The sequence below is a fragment of the Heterodontus francisci genome, chromosome 35 (genome assembly GCF_036365525.1).
Source record: "Heterodontus francisci isolate sHetFra1 chromosome 35, sHetFra1.hap1, whole genome shotgun sequence".
Classification (NCBI taxonomy): domain Eukaryota; kingdom Metazoa; phylum Chordata; class Chondrichthyes; order Heterodontiformes; family Heterodontidae; genus Heterodontus; species Heterodontus francisci.
Window position 1 is genome coordinate 2271518 of NC_090405.1, and position 20982 is coordinate 2292499.

Consider the following 20982-nt stretch of genomic DNA (forward strand, 5'->3'; position numbering starts at 1 on the left):
TTCAGTGAGTGGGGAAGGGGTTTCAGTGTGTGGGGAAGGGTTTAAGTGTGTGGGGATGTGTTTCAGTGTGTGGGGAAGGCGTTTCAGTGTGTGGGGAAGGGATTTCAGTTAGTGGGGAAGTGTTTCAGTGTGTGGGGATGTGTTTCAGTGTGTGTGGAATGTTTTCAGTGTGTGGGGAAGGGTTTCAGTTTGTGGGGAAGGTGTTTCGTAATGTGGGGATGGGGTTTCAGTGTGTGGGGAAAAGTTTCAGTGTGTGGGGAAGGGGTTTCAGTGTGTGGGGAAGTGTTTCAGTGTGTGGGGAATGTGTTTCAGTGTGTGCATAAGGGCTGTCAGTGTGTGGGGAATGCGTTTCAGTGTGTGGGGAAGGTTTTTCAGTGTGTGGGGAAGGTGTTGCAGTGTGTGGGGAAGGGGTTTCAGTGTGTGGGGAAGGTGTTTCAGTGTGTGGGGATGGGTTGCAATGTGTAGGGAAGGGGTTTCAGTGTGTGGGGAAGGTGTTTCAGTGTGGGGGGAAGGTATTTCAGTGATTGGGGAAGGGATTTCAGTGTATGGGAAGGTGTTTCAGTGTGTGGGGAAGAGTTTCAGTGTGTGGGGAAGGTTTTCAGTGTGTGGGGATGTGTTTCAGTGTGTGGGGAAGGGTTTCAGTGTGTGGGGAAGGGGTGTCAGTTTGTGGGGAAGGGTTTAAGTGTGTGGGGATGTGTTTCAGTGTGTGGGGAAGTGTTTCAGTCAGTGGGGAAGGGGTTTCAGTGTGTGGGGAAGGGTTTAACTGTGTGGGGATGTGTTTCAGTGTGTGGGGAAGGGTTTCAGTGTGTGGGGAATGGTTTCAGTGTGTGGGCAAGGTGTTTCAGTGTGTGGGTATGGGTTTCAGTGCGTGGGGAAGGTGTTTCAGTTTGTGGGTATGGGTTTCAGTGTGTGGGGAATGGTTTCAGTTTGTGGGGAAGGGTTTCCGTGTATGGGGAAGGGATTTCAGTGTGTAGGGAATGGGTTTCAGTGTGTGGCGATGGTGTTTCCGTGTGTGGGGATGGGTTTCAATGTGTGGGGATGGGTGTCAGTGTATGGGGAAGGAGTTTCAGTGTGTGGGGAAGGCGTTTCAGTGTGTGGGGAAGGTGTTTCCGTGTGTGGGGACGTGTTTCAGTGTGTGGGGCAGGGGTTTCAGTGAGTGGGGAAGGGGTTTCAGTGTGTGGGGATGGGTTTCAATGTGTGGGGATGGTTTTCAGTGGGTGGGGAAGGGGCTTCAGTGTGTGGGGAAGGGTTTAAGTGTGTGGGGATGTGTTTCAGTGTGTGGGGAAGGCGTTTCAGTATGTGGGTATGGGTTTCAGTGTGTGGGGAATAGTTTCAGTTTGTGGGGAAGGGTTTCCGTGTGTGGGGAAGTGGTTTCAGTGTGTAGGGAAAGGGTTTCAGTGTGTGGCGATGGTGTTTCAGTGTGTGTGGGGATGGGTTTCAGTGTGTGGGGAAGGGTTTCAGTGAGTGTGGGGAAGTGTTTCAGTGTGTGGGGAATGCGTTTCAGTGTGTGGGGAAGGTTTTTCAGTGTGTGGGGAAGGTGTTTCAGTGTGTGGGGAAGGGGTTTCAGTGTGTGGGGAAGGTGTTTCAATGTGTGCGGAAGGTGTTTCAGTGTGTGGGGAAGGTGTTTCAGTGTGTGGGGAAGGGTTTCAATGTGTGAGGAAGGGGTTTCAGTGTGTGGGGAAGGTGTTTCAGCGCGTGGGGAAGGGTTTCAGTGTGTGGGGAATTGTTTCAGTGTGTGGGCAAGGGTTTCAGTGTGTGGGGAAGTGTTTCAGTGTGTGCGGAAGGGGTTTCAGTGAATGGGGAAGGGGTTACAGTTTGCGGGGAAGGTTTTTCAGTGTGTGGGGAAGGGTTTCAATGTGTGGGGATGTGTTTCCGTGTGTGGGGACGTGTTTCAGTGTGTGGGGAATGGGTTTCAGTGAGTGGGGAAGGGGTTTCAGTGTGTGGGGATGGGTTTCAGTGTGTGGGGATGGGTTTCAGTGTATGGGGAATGTGTTTCAGTGTGTGGGGAAGGGTTTCAGTACGTGGAGAAGTGGTTTCAGTGTGTGGGGAGGGTGTTTCAGTGTGTGGGGAAGGTGTTTCAGTGTTTGGGGAAGGGGTTTCAGTTTGCGGGGAAGGTTTTCAGTGTGTGGCGATGTGTTTCAGGGTGTGGGGAAGGGTTTCAGTGTGTGGGGATTGTGTTTCTGTGTGTGGGGATTGTGTTTCAGTGTGTGGGGATGGGTTTCAGTGTTTGGAAGTGGTTTCAGTGTGTGGGGAAGGGTTTCAGTGTGCGGAGAATGTGTTTCAGTGTGTGACGAAGGGGTGTCAGTGAATGGGGAAGGGGTTACAGTGTGCGGGGAAGGTGTTTCAGTGTGTGGGGAAGGGTTTCAATGTGTGGGGATGTGTTTCCGTGTGTGGGGACGTGTTTCAGTGTGTGGGGAATGGGTTTCAGTGAGTGGGGAAGCGGTTTCAGTGTGTGGGGATGGGTTTCAGTGTGTGGGGATGGGTTTCAGTGTATGGGGAATGTGTTTCAGTGTGTGGGGAAGGGTTTCAGTACGTGGAGAAGTGGTTTCAGTGTGTGGGGAGGGTGTTTCAGTGTGTGGGGAAGGTGTTTCAGTGTTTGGGGAAGGGGTTTCAGTTTGCGGGGAATGTTTTCAGTGTGTGGCGATGTGTTTCAGGGTGTGGGGAAGGGTTTCAGTGTGTGGGGATTGTGTTTCTGTGTGTGGGGATTGTGTTTCAGTGTGTGGGGATGGGTTTCAGTGTTTGGAAGTGGTTTCAGTGTGTGGGGAAGGGTTTCAGTGTGCGGAGAATGTGTTTCAGTGTGTGACGAAGGGGTGTCAGTGTGTGGGGAATGCGTTTCACTGTTTGGGGAAGGTGTTTCAGTGTGTGGGGAAGGTGTTTCAGTGTGTGGGTAAGGGGTTTCAGTTTGTGGGGAAGGTGTTTCAGTGTGTGGGGAAGGGTTTCAATGTGTGGGGAAGGGGTTTCAGTCTGTGGGGAAGGTGTTTCAGTGTGTGGGGAAGGTACTTCAGTGAGTGGGGAAGGGCTTTCAGTGTATGGGAAGGTGTTTCAGTGTGTGGGGAAGGGTTTCAGTGTGTGGGGAAGTGTTTCAGTGTGTGGGGAAGGGTTTCAGTGTGTGGGGAGGGTGTTTCAGTGTGTGGGGAAGGTGTTTCAGTGTTTGGGGAAGGGGTTTCAGTTTGTTGGGAAGGGTTTCAGTGTGTGGGGATGTGTTTCAGGGTGTGGGGAAGGGTTTCAGTGTGTGGGGATTGTGTTTCTGTGTGTGGGGATTGTGTTTCAGTGTGTGGGGATGGGTTTCAGTGTGTGGAAGTGGTTTCAGTGTGTGGGGAAGGGTTTCAGTGTGTGGGGAATGTGTTTCAGTGTGTGCAGAAGGGTTGTCAGTGTGTGGTGAATGCGTTTCAGTGTTTGGGGAAGGTGTTTCAGTGTGTGGGGAAGGGGTTTCAGTGTGTGGGGAAGGTGTTTCAGTGTGTGGGGAAGGTGTTTCAGTGTGTGGGGAAGGGTTTCAATGTGTGGGGAAGGGGTTTCAGTGTGTGGGGAAGGTGTTTCAGCGCGTGGGGAAGGGTTTCAGTGTGTGGGGAAGTGTTTCAGTGTGTGTGGAAGATGATTCAGTGCGTGGGGAAGGAGTTTCAGTGTGAGGGTAAGAGGTTTCACTGTGTGGGGAAGAGGTTTCAGTGTTTGTGGAAGGGGTTTCAGTGTTTTGGGAAGATGTTTCAGTGTGTGGGGACGGGGTTTCAGTGTGTGGGGAAGATGTTTCAGAGTGTGTGGATGTCTTTCTGTGTATGGGGAAGGTGTTTCAGTGTGTGGGTAAGAATTTTCAGTGTGTGGGGAAGGGTTTCAGTCTGTAGGGAAAGGTTTCAGTGTGTTTGGAAGAGTTTTCTGTGTGTGGGATGGGTTTCATTGTGTGGGGAAGGGGTTTCAGTCTGTGGGGATGGGTTTCAGTGTGTGGGGAAGGGGTTTCAGTGTGTGGGGAAGAGGATTCAGTGTGCGGGGAAGGGGTTTCAGTGTGGTGGAAGGGGTTTCAGTGTTTGGGGAAGGGGTTTCAGTGTGTGGGGAAGGGGTTTCAGTGTGTGTGGAAGAGGTTTCAGAGTGTGGGGAAGAGGTTTCAGTGTGCAGGGAAGGGGTTTCAGTTTGTGTGGAAGGGGTTTCAGTGTTTGGGGAAGGGGTTTCAGTGTGTGGGGAAGGGGTTTCAGTGTGTGTGGAAGAGGTTTCAGTGTGTGTGGAAGGGGTTTCAGTGTGTGGGGATGCGTTTGAGTGCGTGTGGAAGATGTTTCAGCTTGTGGGGAAGAGGTTTCAGTGTGAGGGGAAGATGTTTCAGTGTGTGTGGAAGATGATTCAGTGCGTGGGGAAGGAGTTTCAATGTAAGGGGAAGAGGTTTCACTGTGTGGGGAAGAGGTTTCAGTGTGTGGCGAAGAGGTTTCAGTGTTTGTGGAAGTGTTTGCAGTGCGTGGGGAGCGGGTTTCAGTGTGTGGGGAAGAGGTTTCAGTGTGTGGGGAAGGGTTTCCGTCTGTGGGGCAGAGCTTTCAGTGTGTGGGGAAGAGGTTTCAGTGTGTGGGGAAGGTGTTTCAGTTTGTTGGCATGGGTTTCAGTGTGTGGGGAAGGGTTTCAGTGTGTGGGGAAGGGTGTCAGTGTGTGGGGAAGTGGTTTCAGTGAGTAGGGAATGGGTTTCAGTGTGTGGCAAAGGTGTTTCAGTATGTGGGGATGTGTTTCATTGTGTGGGGAAGGGTTTAAGTGTGTGGGGAAGGGTTTCAGTGTGTGGGGTAGGGTTTCAGTGTGTGGGGAATGGTTTCAGTGTGTGGGCAAGGTGTTTCAGTGTGTGGGTATGGGTTTCAGTGTGTGGGGAAGGTGTTTCAGTTTGTGGGTATGGGTTTCAGTGTGTGGGGAAGGATTTCAGTGTGTGGGGAAGAGTTTCAGTGTGTGGGGAAGGGTTTCAGTGTGTGGGGCAGGGGTTTCAGTGTGTAGGGAATGGGTTTCTGTGTGTGGCGAAGGTGTTTCAGTGTGTGTGGGGATGGGTTTCAGTGTATGGGGAAGGTGTTTCTGTGTGTGCGGAAGGGGTTTCAGTGTATGGGGAAGGGGTTTCAGTGTGCGGGGAAGGGGGTTCAGTGTATGGGGAATGGGTTTCAGTGTGCGGGGAAGGGGTTTCATTGTGTGGGGACGGTGTTTCAGTGTGTGTGGGGATGGGTTTCAGTGTGTGGGGAAGGTGTTTCAGTGTGTGGGGAAGTTGTTTCAGTGTGTGTGGGGAAGTTGTTTCAGTGTGTGTGGGGATGGGTTTCAGTGTGTGGGGAAGTTGTTTCAGAGTGTGCTGAAGGGGTTTCAGTGTGTGGGGAAGGGGTTTCAGTGTGTGGGTAAGGTGTTTCAGTGTGTGGGGAAGGGTTTCAATGTGTGGGGAAAGTGTTTCAGTGTGTGGGGAATGTGTTTCAGTGTGTGGGGAAGATATTTCAGTGAGTGGGGAAGGGATTTCAGTGTATAGGGAAGTTGTTTCTGTGTGTGGGGAAGGGTTTCAGTGTGTGGGGATGTGTTTCCGTGTGTGGGGAAGTGTTTCAGTGTGTGGGGAAGGGGTTTCATTGAGTGGGGAAGGGGTTTCAGTGTGTGGGGATGGGTTGCAATGTGTGGGGATGGGTTTCAGTGTATGGGGAAGGAGTTTCTGTGTGTGGGGAAGGCGTTTCAGTGTGTGGGGAAGGTGTTTCCGTGTGTGGGGAAGTGTTTCAGTGTGTGGGGCAGGGGTTTCAGTGAGTGGGGAAGGGGTTTCAGTGTGTGGGGATGGGTTTCAATGTGTGGGGATGGTTTTCAGTGAGTGGGGAAGGGGTTTCAGTGTGTGGGGAAGGGTTTAAGTGTGTGGGGATGTGTTTCAGTGTGTGGGGAAGGCGTTTCAGTGTGTGGGGAAGGGATTTCAGTTAGTGGGGAAGTGTTTCAGTGTGTGGGGATGTGTTTCAGTGTGTGGGGAAGGTTTTCAGTGTGTGGGGAAGGGTTTCAGTTTGTGGGGAAGGTGTTTCGTAATGTGGGGATGGGGTTTCAGTGTGTGGGGAAAAGTTTCAGTGTGTGGGGAAGGGGTTTCAGTGTGTGGGGAAGTGTTTCAGTGTGTGGGGAATGTGTTTCAGTGTGTGCATAAGGGCTGTCAGTGTGTGGGGAATGCGTTTCAGTGTGTGGGGAAGGTTTTTCAGTGTGTGGGGAAGGTGTTTCAGTGTGTGGGGAAGGGGTTTCAGTGTGTGGGGAAGGTGTTTCAGTGTGTGGGGATGGGTTGCAATGTGTAGGGAAGGGGTTTCAGTGTGTGGGGAAGGTGTTTCAGTGTGGGGGGAAGGTATTTCAGTGATTGGGGAAGGGATTTCAGTGTATGGGAAGGTGTTTCAGTGTGTGGGGAAGAGTTTCAGTGTGTGGGGAAGGTTTTCAGTGTGTGGGGATGTGTTTCAGTGTGTGGGGAAGGGTTTCAGTGTGTGGGGAAGGGGTGTCAGTGTGTGGGGAAGGGTTTAAGTGTGTGGGGATGTGTTTCAGTGTGTGGGGAAGTGTTTCAGTCAGTGGGGAAGGGGTTTCAGTGTGTGGGGAAGGGTTTAAATGTGTGGGGATGTGTTTCAGTGTGTGGGGAAGGGTTTCAGTGTGTGGGGAATGGTTTCAGTGTGTGGGCAAGGTGTTTCAGTGTGTGGGTATGGGTTTCAGTGTGTGGGGAAGGTGTTTCAGTTTGTGGGTATGGGTTTCAGTGTGTGGGGAATGGTTTCAGTTTGTGGGGAAGGGTTTCCGTGTATGGGGAAGGGATTTCAGTGTGCAGGGAATGGGTTTCATTGTGTGGCGATGGTGTTTCCGTGTGTGGGGATGGGTTTCAATGTGTGGGGATGGGTGTCAGTGTATGGGGAAGGAGTTTCAGTGTGTGGGGAAGGCGTTTCAGTGTGTGGGGAAGGTGTTTCCGTGTGTGGGGACGTGTTTCAGTGTGTGGGGCAGGGGTTTCAGTGAGTGGGGAAGGGGTTTCAGTGTGTGGGGATGGGTTTCAATGTGTGGGGATGGTTTTCAGTGGGTGGGGAAGGGGCTTCAGTGTGTGGGGAAGGGTTTAAGTGTGTGGGGATGTGTTTCAGTGTGTGGGGAAGGCGTTTCAGTATGTGGGTATGGGTTTCAGTGTGTGGGGAATAGTTTCAGTTTGTGGGGAAGGGTTTCCGTGTGTGGGGAAGTGGTTTCAGTGTGTAGGGAAAGGGTTTCAGTGTGTGGCGATGGTGTTTCAGTGAGTGTGGGGAAGTGTTTCAGTGTGTGGGGAATGCGTTTCAGTGTGTGGGGAAGGTTTTTCAGTGTGTGGGGAAGGTGTTTCAGTGTGTGGGGAAGGGGTTTCAGTGTGTGGGGAAGGTGTTTCAGTGTGTGGGGATGGGTTTCAATGTGTAGGGAAGGGGTTTCAGTGTGTGGGGAAGGTGTTTCATTGTGGGGGGAAGGTATTTCAGTGATTGGGGAAGGGATTTCAGTGTATGGGAAGGTGTTTCAGTGTGTGGGGAAGGGGTTCAGTGTGTGAGGAAGTGTTTCAGTGTGTGGGGAAGGTTTTCAGTGTGTGGGGATGTGTTTCAGTGTGTGGGGAAGGGTTTCAGTGTGTGGGGAAGGGGTGTCAGTGTGTGGGGAAGGGTTTAAGTGTGTGGGGATGTGTTTCAGTGTGTGGGGAAGTGTTTCAGTCAGTGGGGAAGGGGTTTCAGTGTGTGGGGAAGGGTTTAACTGTGTGGGGATGTGTTTCAGTGTGTGGGGAAGGGTTTCAGTGTGTGGGGAATGGTTTCAGTGTGTGGGCAAGGTGTTTCAGTGTGTGGGTATGGGTTTCAGTGTGTGGGGAAGGTGTTTCAGTTTGTGGGTATGGGTTTCAGTGTGTGGGGAATGGTTTCAGTTTGTGGGGAAGGGTTTCCGTGTGTGGGGAAGGGGTTTCAGTGTGTAGGGAATGGGCTTCTGTGTGGCGATGGTGTTTCCGTGTGTGGGGATGGGTTTCAATGTGTGGGGATGGGTTTCAGTGTATGGGGAAGGAGTTTCAGTGTGTGGGGAAGGCGTTTCAGTGTGTGGGGAAGGTGTTTCCGTGTGTGGGGACGTGTTTCAGTGTGTGGGGCAGGGGTTTCAGTGAGTGGGGAAGGGGTTTCAGTGTGTGGGGATGGGTTTCAATGTGTGGGGATGGTTTTCAGTGAGTGGGGAAGGGGTTTCAGTGTGTGGGGAAGGGTTTAAGTGTGTGGGGATGTGTTTCAGTGTGTGGGGAAGGCGTTTCAGTATGTGGGTATGGGTTTCAGTGTGTGGGGAATAGTTTCAGTTTGTGGGGAAGGGTTTCCGTGTGTGGGGAAGGGGTTTCAGTGTGTAGGGAATGGGTTTCAGTGTGTGGCGATGGTGTTTCAGTGTGTGTGGGGATGGGTTTCAGTGTGTGGGGAAGGTGTTTCAGTGTGTGCGGAAGGGGTTTCTGTGTATGGGGAAGGGGTTACAGTGTGCGGGGAAGGTGTTTCAGTGTGTGGGGAAGGGGTTTCAATGTGTGTGGAAGGTGTTTCAGTGTGTGGGGAAGGTGTTTCAGTGTGTGGGGAAGGGTTTCAATGTGTGAGGAAGGGGTTTCAGTGTGTGGGGAAGGTGTTTCAGCGCGTGGGGAAGGGTTTCAGTGTGTGGGGAATTGTTTCAGTGTGTGGGCAAGGGTTTCAGTGTGTGGGGAAGTGTTTCAGTGTGTGCGGAAGGGGTTTCAGTGAATGGGGAAGGGGTTACAGTGTGCGGGGAAGGTGTTTCAGTGTGTGGGGAAGGGGTTTCAGTGTGTGGGGAAGGTGTTTCAGTGTGTGGGGAAAGTGTTTCAGTGTGTGGGGAAGGGTTTCAATGTGTGGGGAATGGGTTTCAGTGTGTGGGGAAGGTGTTTCAGTGTTGGGGGAAGGTATTTCAGTGATTGAGGAAGGGATTTCAGTGCATGGGAAGGTGTTTCAGTGTGTGGGGATGGGTTTCAGTGTGTGGGAAAGTGTTTCAGTATGTGGGGAAGGTTTTCAGTGTGTGGGGATGTTTTTCAGTGTGTGGGGAAGGGTTTCAGTGTGTGGGGAAGGGGTTTCAGTGTGTGGGGAAGGGTTTACGTGTGTGGGGATGTGTTTCAGTGTGTGGAGAAGTGTTGCAGTGAGTGGGGAAGGGGTTTCAGTGTATGGGGAAGGGTTTAACTGTGTGGGGATGTGTTTCAGTGTGTTGGGAAGGGTTTAAGTGTGTGGGGAATGGTTTCAGTGTGTGGGCAAGGTGTTTCAGTGTGTGGGCAAGGTGTTTCAGTGTGTGGGTATGGGTTTCAATGTGTGGGGAAGGTGTTTCAGTTTGTGGGTATGGGTTTCAGTGTGTGGGGAATGGTTTCAGTGTGTGGGGAAGGGTTTTAGTGTGTGGGGAAGGGGCTTCAGTGTGTAGGGAATGGGTTTCAGTGTGTGGCGAAGGTGTTTCAGTGTGTGTGGGGATGGGTTTCAGTGTGTGGGGAAGGTGTTTCAGTGTGTGCGGAAGGGGTTTCAGTGCATGGGGAAGGGGTTACAGTGTGCGGGGAAGGGGGTTCAGTGTATGGGGAATGGGCTTCAGTGTGCGGGGAAGAGGTTTAATTGTGTGGGGACGGTGTTTCAGTGTGTGTGGGGATGGGTTTCAGTGTGTGGGGAAGGTGATTCAGTGTGTGGGGAAGTTGTTTCAGTGTGTGTGGGGATGGGTTTCAGTGTGTGGGGAAGGTTTTTCAGAGTGTGCGGAAGGGGTTTCAGTGTGTGGAGAAGTTGTTTCAGTTTGTGGGGAAGGTGTTTCATTGTGTGGGGAAGGGTTTCAATGTGTGCGGAAGGTGTTTCAGTGTGTGGGGACTGTGTTTCAGTATGTGGGGAAGATATTTCAGTGAGTGGGGAAGGGATTTCAGTGTATGGGGAAGGTGTTTCTGTGTGTGGGGAAGTGTTTCAGTGTGTGGGGAAGAGTTCCAGTGTGTGGGGATGTGTTTCCGTGTGTGGGGAAGTGTTTCAGTGTGTGGGGAAGGGGTTTCAGTGAGTGGGGAAGGGGTTTCAGTGTGTGTGGATGGGTTTCAATGTGTGGGGATGGGTTTCAGTGTATGGGGAATGTGTTTCAGTGTGTGGGGAAGGGTTTCAGTGCGTGGAGAAGTGGTTTCAGTGTGTGGGGAGGGTGTTTCAGTGTGTGGGGAAGTTGTTTCAGTGTTTGGGGAAGGGTTTTCAATTTGTGGGGAAGGGTTTCAGTGTGTGGGAATGTGTTTCAGGGTGTGGGGAAGGGTTTCAGTGTGTGGGGATTGTGTTTCAGTGTGTGGGGATTGTGTTTCAGTGTGCGGGGATGGGTTTCAGTGTGTGGTTTTGGTTTCAGTGAGTGGGGAAGGGTTTCAGTGTGTGGGGAATGTGTTTCAGTGTGTGCGGAAGGGGTGTCAGTGTGTGGGGAATGCGTTTCAGTGAGTGGGGAAGGTGTTTCAGTGTGTGGGGAAGGGGTTTCAGTGTGTGGGGAAGGAGTTTCAGTGTCTGGGGAAGGTGTTTCAGTGTGTGGGGAAGGGGTTCAAAGAGTGGGGAAGGGGTTTCAGTGTGTGGGGAAGTTGTTTCAGTGTGTGGGGAAGGTATTTCAGTGAGTGGGGAAGGGATTTCAGTGTATGGGAAGGTGTTTCAGTGTGTGGGGAATGGTTTCAGTGTGTGGAGAAGTGTTTCAGTTTGTGGGGAAGGGTTTCAGTGTGTGGGGATGTGTTTCAGTGTGTGGGGAAGTGTTTCAGTGTGTGGGGAAGGGGTTTCAGTGTGTGGGGAAGGGTTTCAGTGTGTGGGGATGTGTTTCAATGTGTGGGGACGTGTTTCCGTGTGTGGGGAAGGGGTTTCAGTGAGTGGGGAAGGGGTTTCAGTGTGTGGGGATGGGTTTCAATGTGTGGGGATGGGTTTCAGTGTATTAGGAATGTGTTTCAGTGTGTGGGGAAGGTGTTTCAGTGTTTGGGGAAGGGTTTTCAGTTTGTGGGGAAGGGTTTCAGTGTGTGGGAATGTGTTTCAGGGTGTGGGGAAGGGTTTCAGTGTGTGTGGTTTGTGTTTCAGTGTGTGAGGATTGTGTTTCAGTGTGTGGGGATGGGTTTCAGTGTGTGGGGAAGGGTTTCAGTGTGTGGGGAAGGGTTGCAGTGTGTGGGGAAGGTGTTTCAGTGAGTGGGGATGGGGTTTCATTGTGTGGGGATGTGTTTCAGTGTGTGGGGAAGGGGTTTCAGTGTGTGGGGAAGGGTTTCAGTGTGTGGGGAATGTGTTTCAGTGTGTGCGGAAGGGTTGTCAGTGTGTGGGGAATGCGTTTCAGTGTGTGGGGAAGGTGTTTCAGTGTGTGGGGAAGGGGTTTCAGTGTGTGGGGAAGGTGTTTCAGTGAGTGGGGAAGGTGTTTCAGTGTGTGCGGAAGGGTTTCAATGTGTGGGGAAGGGGTTTGAGTGTGTGGGGAAGGTGTTTCAGTGTGTGGGGAAGGTATTTCAGTGAGTGGGGAAGGGATTTCAGTGTATGGGAAAGTGTTTCAGTGTGTGGGGAATGGTTTCAGTGTGTGGGGAAGAGGATTCAGTGTGCGGGGAAGGGGTTTCAGGGTGTGTGGAAGGGGTTTCAGTGTTTGGGGAAGGTGTTTCAGTGTGTGGGGAAGGGGTTTCAGTGTGTGTGGAAGAGGTTTCAGAGTGTGGGGAAGAGGTTTCAGTGTGCAGGGAAGGGGTTTCAGTGTGTGTGGAAGGGGTTTCAGTGTTTGGGGAAGGGGTTTCAGTGTGTGGGGAAGGGGTTTCAGTCTGTGTGGAAGAGGTTTCAGTGTGTGTGGAAGGGGTTTCAGTGTGTGGGGATGCGTTTGAGTGCGTGTGGAAGATGTTTCAGTGCGTGGGGAAGGAGTTTCAGTGTGAGGGGAAGAGGTTTCACTGTGTGGGGAAGAGGTTTCAGTGTTTGTGGAAGTGTTTGCAGTGCGTGGGGAACGGGTTTCAGTGTGTGGGGAAGAGGTTTCAGTGTGTGGGGAAGGGTTTCAGTCTGTGGGGCAGAGCTTTCAGTGTGTGGGGAAGAGGTTTCAGTTTGTGGGGAAGTTGTTTCAGTTTGTTGGCATGGGTTTCAGTGTGTGGGGATGGGTTTCAGTGTGTGGGGAATGGTGTCAGTGTGTGGGGAAGTGGTTTCAGTGAGTAGGGAATGGGTTTCAGTGCGTGGCGAAGGTGTTTCAGTATGTGGGGATGTGTTTCATTGTGTGGGGAAGGGTTTAAGTGTGTGGGGAAGGGTTTCAGTGTGTGGGGTAGGGTTTCTGTGTGTGGGGAATGGTTTCAGTGTGTGGGCAAGGTGTTTCAGTGTGTGGGTATGGGTTTCAGTGTGTGGGGAAGGTGTTTCAGTTTGTGGGTATGGGTTTCAGTGTGTGGGGAAGGATTTCAGAGTGTGGGGAAGAGTTTCAGTGTGTGGGGAAGGGTTCCAGTGTGTGGGGCAGGGGTTTCAGTGTGTAGGGAATGGGTTTCAGTGTGTGGCGAAGGTGTTTCAGTGTGTGTGGGGATGGGTTTCAGTGTATGGGGAAGGTGTTTCAGTGTGTGCGGAAGGGGTTTCAGTGTATGGGGAAGGGGTTTCAGTGTGCGGGGAAGGGGGTTCAGTGCATTGGGAATGGGTTTCAGTGTGCGGGGAAGGGGTTTCATTGTGTGGGGACGGTGTTTCAGTGTGTGTGGGGATGGGTTTCAGTGTGTGGGGAAGGTGTTTCAGTGTGTGGGGAAGGGTTTCAATGTGTGGGGAAGGTGTTTCAGTGTGTGGGGAATGTGTTTCAATGTGTGGGGAAGATATTTCAGTGAGTGGGGAAGGGATTTCAGTGTATGGGGAAGTTGTTTCTGTGTGTGGGGAAGGGCTTCAGTGTGTGGGGATGTGTTTCCGTGTCTGGGGAAGTGTTTCAGTGTGTGGGGAAGGGGTTTCATTGAGTGGGGAAGTGGTTTCAGTGTGTGGGGATGGGTTTCAATGTGTGGGGATGGGTTTCAGTGTATGGCGAAGGAGTTTCAGTGTGTGGGGAAGGCGTTTCAGTGTGTGGGGAAGGTGTTTCCGTGTGTGGGGAAGTGTTTCAGTGTGTGGGGCAGGGGTTTCAGTGAGTGGGGAAGGGGTTTCAGTGTGTGGGGATGGGTTTCAATGTGTGGGGATGGTTTTCAGTGAGTGGGGAAGGGGTTTCAGTGTGTGGGGAATGGTTTAAGTGTGTGGGGATGTGTTTCAGTGTGTGGGGAAGGCGTTTCAGTGTGTGGGGAAGGGATTTCAGTTAGTGGGGAAGTGTTTCAGTGTGTGGGGATGTGTTTCAGTGTGTGGGGAAGGTTTTCAGTGTGTGGGGAAGGGTTTCAGTTTGTGGGGAAGGTGTTTCAATGTGTGGGGATGGGGTTTCAGCGCGTGGGGAAGGGTTTCAGAGTGTGGGGAATTGTTTCAGTGTGTGGGCAAGGGTTTCAGTGTGTGGGGAAGTGTTTCAGTGTTTGCGGAAGCGGTTTCAGTGAATGGGGAAGGGGTTACAGTGTGCGGGGAAGGTGTTTCAGTGTGTGGGGAAGTGGTTTCAGTGTGTGGGGAAGGTGTTTCAGTGTGTGGGGAAAGTGTTTCAGTGTGTCGGGAAGGGTTTCAATGTGTGGGGAATGGGTTTCAGTGTGTGGGGAAGGTGTTTCAGTGTTGGGGGAAGGTATTTCAGTGATTGAGGAAGGGATTTCAGTGCATGGGAAGGTGTTTCAGTGTGTGGGGAAGGGTTTCAGTGTGTGGGAAAGTGTTTCAGTGTGTGGGGAAGGTTTTCAGTGTGTGGGGATGTGATTCAGTGTGTGGGGAAGGGTTTCAGTGTGTGGGGAAGGGGTTTCAGTGTGTGGGGAAGGGTTTACGTGTGTGGGGATGTGTTTCAGTGTGTGGGGAAGTGTTGCAGTGAGTGGGGAAGGGGTTTCAGTGTATGGGGAAGGGTTTAACTGTGTGGGGATGTGTTTCAGTGTGTTGGGAAGGGTTTAAGTGTGTGGGGAATGGTTTCAGTGTGTGGGCAAGGTGTTTCAGTGTGTGGGCAAGGTGTTTCAGTGTGTGGGTATGGGTTTCAGTGTGTGTGGAAGGTGTTTCAGTTTGTGGGTATGGGTTTCAGTGTGTGGGGAATGGTTTCAGTGTGTGGGGAAGGGTTTCAGTGTGTGGGGAAGGGGTTTCAGTGTGTAGGGAATGGGTTTCCGTGTGTGGCGAAGGTGTTTCAGTGTGTGCGGAAGGGGTTTCAGTGCATGGGGAAGGGGTTACAGTGTGCGGGGAAGGGGGTTCAGTGTATGGGGAATGGGCTTCAGTGTGCGGGGAAGAGGTTTCATTGTGTGGGGACGGTGTTTCAGTGTGTGTGGGGATGGGTTTCAGTGTGTGGGGAAGGTGATTCAGTGTGTGGGGAAGTTGTTTCAGTGTGTGTGGGGATGGGTTTCAGTGTGTGGGGAACGTTTTTCAGAGTGTGCGGAAGGGGTTTCAGTGTGTGGGGAAGGTGTTTCAGTTTGTGGGGAAGGGGTTTCAGTGTGTGGAGAAGTTGTTTCAGTTTGTGGGGAAGGTGTTTCATTTGTGGGGAAGGGTTTCAATGTGTGCGGAAGGTGTTTCAGTGTGTGGGGAATGTGTTTCAGTATGTGGGGAAGATATTTCAGTGAGTGGGGAAGGGATTTCAGTGTATGGGGAAGGTGGTTCTGTGTGTGGGGAAGTGTTTCAGTGTGTGGGGAAGAGTTTCAGTGTGTGGGGATGTGTTTCCGTGTGTGGGGAAGTGTTTCAGTGTGTGGGGAAGGGGTTTCACTGAGTGGGGAAGGGGTTTCATTGTGTGTGGATGGGTTTCAATGTGTGGGGATGGGTTTCAGTGTATGGGGAATGTGTTTCAGTGCGTGGGGAAGGGTTTCAGTGCGTGGAGAAGTGGTTTCAGTGTGTGGGGAGGGTGTTTCAGTGTGTGGGGAAGTTGTTTCAGTGTTTGGGGAAGGGTTTTCAATTTGTGGGGAAGGGTTTCAGTGTGTGGGAATGTGTTTCAGGGTGTGGGGAAGGGTTTCAGTGTGTGGGGATTGTGTTTCAGTGTGTGGGGATTGTGTTTCAGTGTGTGGGGATGGGTTTCAGTGTGTGGTTTTGGTTTCAGTGAGTGGTGAATGGTTTCAGTGTGTGGGGAATGTGTTTCAGTGTGTGCAGAAGGGGTGTCAGTGTGTGGGGAATGCGTTTCAGTGAGTGGGGAAGGTGTTTCAGTGTGTAGGGAAGGGGTTTCAGTGTGTGGGGAAGGAGTTTCAGTGTCTGGGGAAGGTGTTTCAGTGTGTGGGGAAGGGGTTCAAAGAGTGTGGAAGGGGTTTCAGTGTGTGGGGAAGTTGTTTCAGTGTGTGGGGAAGGTATTTCAGTGAGTGGGGAAGGGATTTCAGTGTATGGGAAGGTGTTTCAGTGTGTGGGGAATGGTTTCAGTGTGTGGAGAAGTGTTTCAGTTTGTGGGGAAGGGTTTCAGTGTGTGGGGATGTGTTTCAGTGTGTGGGGAAGTGTTTCAGTGTGTGGGGAAGGGGTTTCAGTGTGTGGGGAAGGGTTTCAGTGTGTGGGGATGTGTTTCAATGTGTGGGGAAGTGTTTCCGTGTGTGGGGAAGGGGTTTCAGTGAGTGGGGAAGGGGTTTCAGTGTGTGGGGATGGGTTTCAATGTGTGGGGATGGGTTTCAGTGTATGGGGAATGTGTTTCAGTGTGTGGGGAAGGTGTTTCAGTGTTTGGGGAAGGGTTTTCAGTTTGTGGGGAAGGGTTTCAGTGTGTGGGAATGTGTTTCAGGGTGTGGGGAAGGGTTTCAGTGTGTGGGGATTGTGTTTCAGTGTGTGAGGATTGTGTTTCAGTGTGTGGGGATGGGTTTCAGTGTGTGGAAGTGGTTTCAGTGTGTGGGGAAGGGTTTCAGTGTGTGGGGAAGGTGTTTCAGTGAGTGGGGATGGGGTTTCATTGTGTGGGGATGGGTTTCAGTGTGTGGGGAAGGGGTTTCAGTGTGTGGGGAAGGGTTTCAGTGTGTTGGGAATGTGTTTCAGCGTGTGCGGAAGGGTTGTCAGTGTGTGGGGAATGCGTTTCAGTGTGTGGGGAAGGTGTTTCAGTGTGTGGGGAAGGGGTTTCAGAGTGTGGGGAAGGTGTTTCAGTGAGTGGGGAAGGAGTTTCAGTGTGTGGGGAAGGGTTTCAATGTGTGGGGAAGGGGTTTCAGTGTGTGGGGAAGGTGTTTCAGTGTGTGTGGAAGGTATTTCAGTGAGTGGGGAAGGGATTTCAGTGTATGGGAAGGTGTTTCAGTGTGTGGGGAAGTGTTTCAGTGTGTGGGGAAGGGGTTTCAGTGTGTGGGGAAGGGTTTCAGTGTGTGGGGATGTGTTTCTGTGTGTGGGGAAGTGTTTCCGTGTGTGGGGAAGGGGTTTCAGTGAGTGGGGAAGGGGTTTCAGTGTGTGGGGATGGGTTTCAATGTGTGGGGATGGGTTTCAGTGTATGGGGAATGTGTTTCAGTGTGTGGGGGAGGTGTTTCAGTGTTTGGGGAAGTGTTTTCAGTTTGTTTGGAAGGGTTTCAGTGTGTGGGAATGTGTTTCAGGGTGTGGGGAAGGGTTTCAGTGTGTGGGGATTGTGTTTCAGTGTGTGAGGATTGTGTTTCAGTGTGTGGGGATGGGTTTCAGTGTGTGTAAGTGGTTTCAGTGAGTGGGGAAGGATTTCAGTGTGTGGGGAATGTGTTTCAGTGTGTGCGGTAGGGGTGTCAGTGTGTGGGGAATGCGTTTCAGTGTTTGGGGAAGGTGTTTCAGTGTGTGGGGAAGGTGTTTCAGTGTGTGAGGAAGGGGTTTCAGTGTGTGGGGAAGGTGTTTCAGTGTATGGGGAAGTGGTTTCAGCGCGTGTGGAAGGGTTTCAGTGTGTGGGGAATTGTTTCAGTGTGTGGGCAAGGGTTTCAGTGTTTGCGGAAGTGTTTCAGTGTGTGCGGAATGGGTTTCACTGAGTGGGGAAGGGGTTTCAGTGTGTGTGGATGGGTTTCAATGTGTGGGGATGGGTTTCCGTGTATGGGGAATGTGTTTCAGTGTGTGGGGAGGGTGTTTCAGTGTGTGGGGAAGTTGTTTCAGTGTTTGGGGAAGGGTTTTCAATTTGTGGGGAAGGGTTTCAGTGTGTGGGAATGTGTTTCAGGGTGTGGGGAAGGGTTTCAGTGTGTGGGGATTGTGTTTCAGTGTGTGGGGATTGTGTTTCAGTGTGTGGGGATGGGTTTCAGTGTGTGGTTTTGGTTTCAGTGAGTGGGGAAGGGTTTCAGTGTGTGGGGAATGTGTTTCAGTGTGTGCGGAAGGGGTGTCAGTGTGTGGGGAATGCGTTTCAGTGAGTGGGGAAGGTGTTTCAGTGTGTAGGGAAGGGGTTTCAGTGTGTGGGGAAGGAGTTTCAGTGTCTGGGGAAGGTGTTTCAGTGTGTGGGGAAGGGGTTCAAAGAGTGTGGAAGGGGTTTCAGTGTGTGGGGAAGTTGTTTCAGTGTGTGGGGAAGGTATTTCAGTGAGTGGGGAAGGGATTTCAGTGTATGGGAAGGTGTTTCAGTGTGTGGGGAATGGTTTCAGTGTGTGGAGAAGTGTTTCAGTTTGTGGGGAAGGGTTTCAGTGTGTGGGGATGTGTTTCAGTGTGTGGGGAAGTGTTTCAGTGTGTGGGGAAGGGGTTTCAGTGTGTGGGGAAGGGTTTCAGTGTGTGGGGATGTGTTTCAATGTGTGGGGAAGTGTTTCCGTGTGTGGGGAAGGGGTTTCAGTGAGTGGGGAAGGGGTTTCAGTGTGTGGGGATGGGTTTCAATGTGTGGGGATGGGTTTCAGTGTATGGGGAATGTGTTTCAGTGTGTGGGGAAGGTGTTTCAGTGTTTGGGGAAGGGTTTTCAGTTTGTGGGGAAGGGTTTCAGTGTGTGGGAATGTGTTTCAGGGTGTGGGGAAGGGTTTCCGTGTGTGGGGATTGTGTTTCAGTGTGTGAGGATTGTGTTTCAGTGTGTGGGGATGGGTTTCAGTGTGTGGAAGTGGTTTCAGTGTGTGGGGAAGGGTTTCAGTGTGTGGGGAAGGTGTTTCAGTGAGTGGGGATGGGGTTTCATTGTGTGGGGATGGGTTTCAGTGTGTGGGGAAGGGGTTTCAGTGTGTGGGGAAGGATTTCAGTGTGTTGGGAATGTGTTTCAGTGTGTGCGGAAGGGTTGTCAGTGTGTGGGGAATGCGTTTCAGTGTGTGGGGAAGGTGTTTCAGTGTGTGGGGAAGGGGTTTCAGAGTGTGGGGAAGGTGTTTCAGTGAGTGGGGAAGGAGTTTCAGTGTGTGGGAAAGGGTTTCAATGTGTGGGGAAGGGGTTTCAGTGTGTGGGGAAGGTGTTTTAGTGTGTGTGGAAGGTATTTCAGTGAGTGGGGAAGGGATTTCAGTGTATGGGAAGGTGTTTCAGTGTGTGGGGAAGTGTTTCAGTGTGTGGGGAAGGGGTTTCAGTGTGTGGGGAAGGGTTTCAGTGTGTGGGGATGTGTTTCTGTGTGTGGGGAAGTGTTTCCGTGTGTGGGGTAGGGGTTTCAGTGAGTGGGGAAGGGGTTTCAGTGTGTGGGGATGGGTTTCAATGTGTGGGGATGGGTTTCAGTGTATGGGGAATGTGTTTCAGTGTGTGGGGGAGGTGTTTCAGTGATTGGGGAAGGGTTTTCAGTTTGTGGGGAAGGGTTTCAGTGTGTGGGAATGTGTTTCAGGGTGTGGGGAAGGGTTTCAGTGTGTGGGGATTGTGTTTCAGTGTGTGAGGATTGTGTTTCAGTGTGTGGGGATGGGTTTCAGTGTGTGTAAGTGGTTTCAGTGAGTGGGGAAGGATTTCAGTGTGTGGGGAATGTGTTTCAGTGTGTGCGGTAGGGGTGTCAGTGTGTGGGGAATGCGTTTCAGTGTTTGGGGAAGGTGTTTCAGTGTGTGGGGAAGGTGTTTCAGTGTGTGAGGAAGGGGTTTCAGTGTGTGGGGAAGGTGTTTCAGTGTGTGGGGAAGTTGTTTCAGTGTGTGGGGAAGGGTTTCAATGTGTGGGGAAGGGGTTTCAGTGTGTGGGGAAGGTGTTTCAGCGCGTGTGGAAGGGTTTCAGTGTGTGGGGAATTGTTTCAGTGTGTGGGCAAGGGTTTCAGTGTTTGGGGAAGTGTTTCAGTGTGTGCGGAAGGGGTTTCAGTGTATGGGGAAGGCGTTACAGTGTGCGGGGAAGGTGTTTCAGTGTGTGGGGAAGGAGTTTCAGTGTGTGGGGAAGTGTTTCAGTGTGTGGGGAAAGTGTTTCAGTGTGTGGGGAAGGGTTTCAATGTGTGGGGAATGGGTTTCTGTGTGTGAGGAAGGTGTTTCAGTGTTGGGGGAAGGTATTTCAGTGATTGAAGAAGGGATTTCAGTGTATGGGAATGTGTTGCAGTGTGTGGGGAAGGGTTTCAGTGTGTGGGAAAGTGTTTCAGTGTGTGGGGAAGGTTTTCAGTGTGTGGGGAAGTGTTTCAGTGTGTGGGGAAGGGTTTCAGTGTGTGCGGAAGGGGTTTCAGTGTGTGGGGAAGGGTTTACGTGTGTGGGGATGTGTTTCAGTGTGTGGGGAAGTGTTTCAGTGAGTGGGGAAGGGGTTTCAGTGTGTGGGGATGTGTTTCCGTGTGTGGGGAAGTGTTTCAGTGTGTGGGGAAGGGTTTCAGTGTGTGGGGAATGGTTTCAGTGTGTGGACAAGGTGTTTCAGTGTGTGGGTATGGGTTTCAGTGTGTGTGGATGGTGTTTCAGTTTGTGGGTATGGGTTTCAGTGTGTGGGGAATGGTTCCAGTGTGTGGGGAAGGGTTTCAGTGTGTGGGGAAGGGGTTTCAGTGTGTAGGGAATGGGTTTCAGTGTGTGGCGAAGGTGTTTCAGTGTGTGTGGGGATGGGTTTCAGTGTGTGGTGAAGGTGTTTCAGTGTGTGCGGAAGGGGTTTCAGTGCATGGGGAAGGGGTTACAGTGTGCGGGGAAGGGGGTTCAGTGTATGGGGAATGGGTTTCAGTGTGCGGGGAAGAGGTTTCATTGTGTGGGGACGGTGTTTCAGTGTGTGTGGGGATGGGTTACAGTGTGTGGGGAAGGTGATTCAGTGTGTGGGGAAGTTGTTTCAGTGTGTGTGGGGATGGGATTCAGTGTGTGGGGAAGGTGTTTCAGAGTGTGTGGAAGGGGTTTCAGTTTGTGGGGAAGGGGTTTCAGTGTGTGGAGAAGTTGTTTCAGTTTGTGGGGAAGGTGTTTCATTGTGTGGGGAAGGGTTTCAATGTGTGCGGAAGGTGTTTCAGTGTGTGGGGAATGTGTTTCAGTGTGTGGGGAAGATATTTCAGTGAGTGGGGAAGGGATTTCAGTGTATGGGGAAGGTGTTTCTGTGTGTGGGGAAGTGTTGCAGTGCGTGGGGAAGGGTTTCAGTGTGTGGGGATGTGTTTCCGTGTGTGGGGAAGTGTTTCAGTGTGTGGGGAAGGGGTTTCAGTGAGTGGGGAAGGGGTTTCAGTGTGTGGGGATGGGTTTCAATGTGTGGGGATGGGTTTCAGTGTATGGGGAATGTGTTTCAGTGTGTGGGGAAGGGTTTCAGTGCGTGTAGAAGTGGTTTCAGTGTTTGGGGAGGGTGTTTCAGTGTGTGGGGAAGTTGTTTCAGTGTTTGGGGAAGAGTTTTCAGTTTGAGGGGAAGGGTTTCAGTGTGTGGAAATGTGTTTCAGGGTGTGGGGAAGGGTTTCAGTGTGTGGGGATTGTGTTTCAGTGTGTGGGGATGGGTTTCAGTGTGTGGTTTTGGTTTCAGTGAGTGGGGAATTGTTTCAGTGTGTGGGGAATGTGTTTCAGTGTGTGCGGAAGGGGTGTCAGTGTGTGGGGAATGCGTTTGAGTGAGTGGGGAAGGTGTTTCAGTGTGTGGGGAAGGTGTTTCAGTGTGTGGGGAAGGGGTTTCAGTGTGTGGGGAAGGAGTTTCAGTGTGTGGGGAAGGTGTTTCAGTGTGTGGGGAAGGGGTTCAATGTGTGGGGAAGGAGTTTCAGTGTGTGTTGAAGGTGTTTCAGTGTGTGGGGAAGGTATTTCAGTGAGTGGGGAAGGGATTTCAGTGTATGGGAAGGTGTTTCAGAGTATGGGGAAGGGTTTCAGTGTGTGGGGAAGTGTTTCATTTTGTGGGGAAGGGTTTCAGTGTGTGGGGATGTGTTTCAATGTGTGGGGAAGTGTTTCAGTGTGTGGGGAAGGGGTTT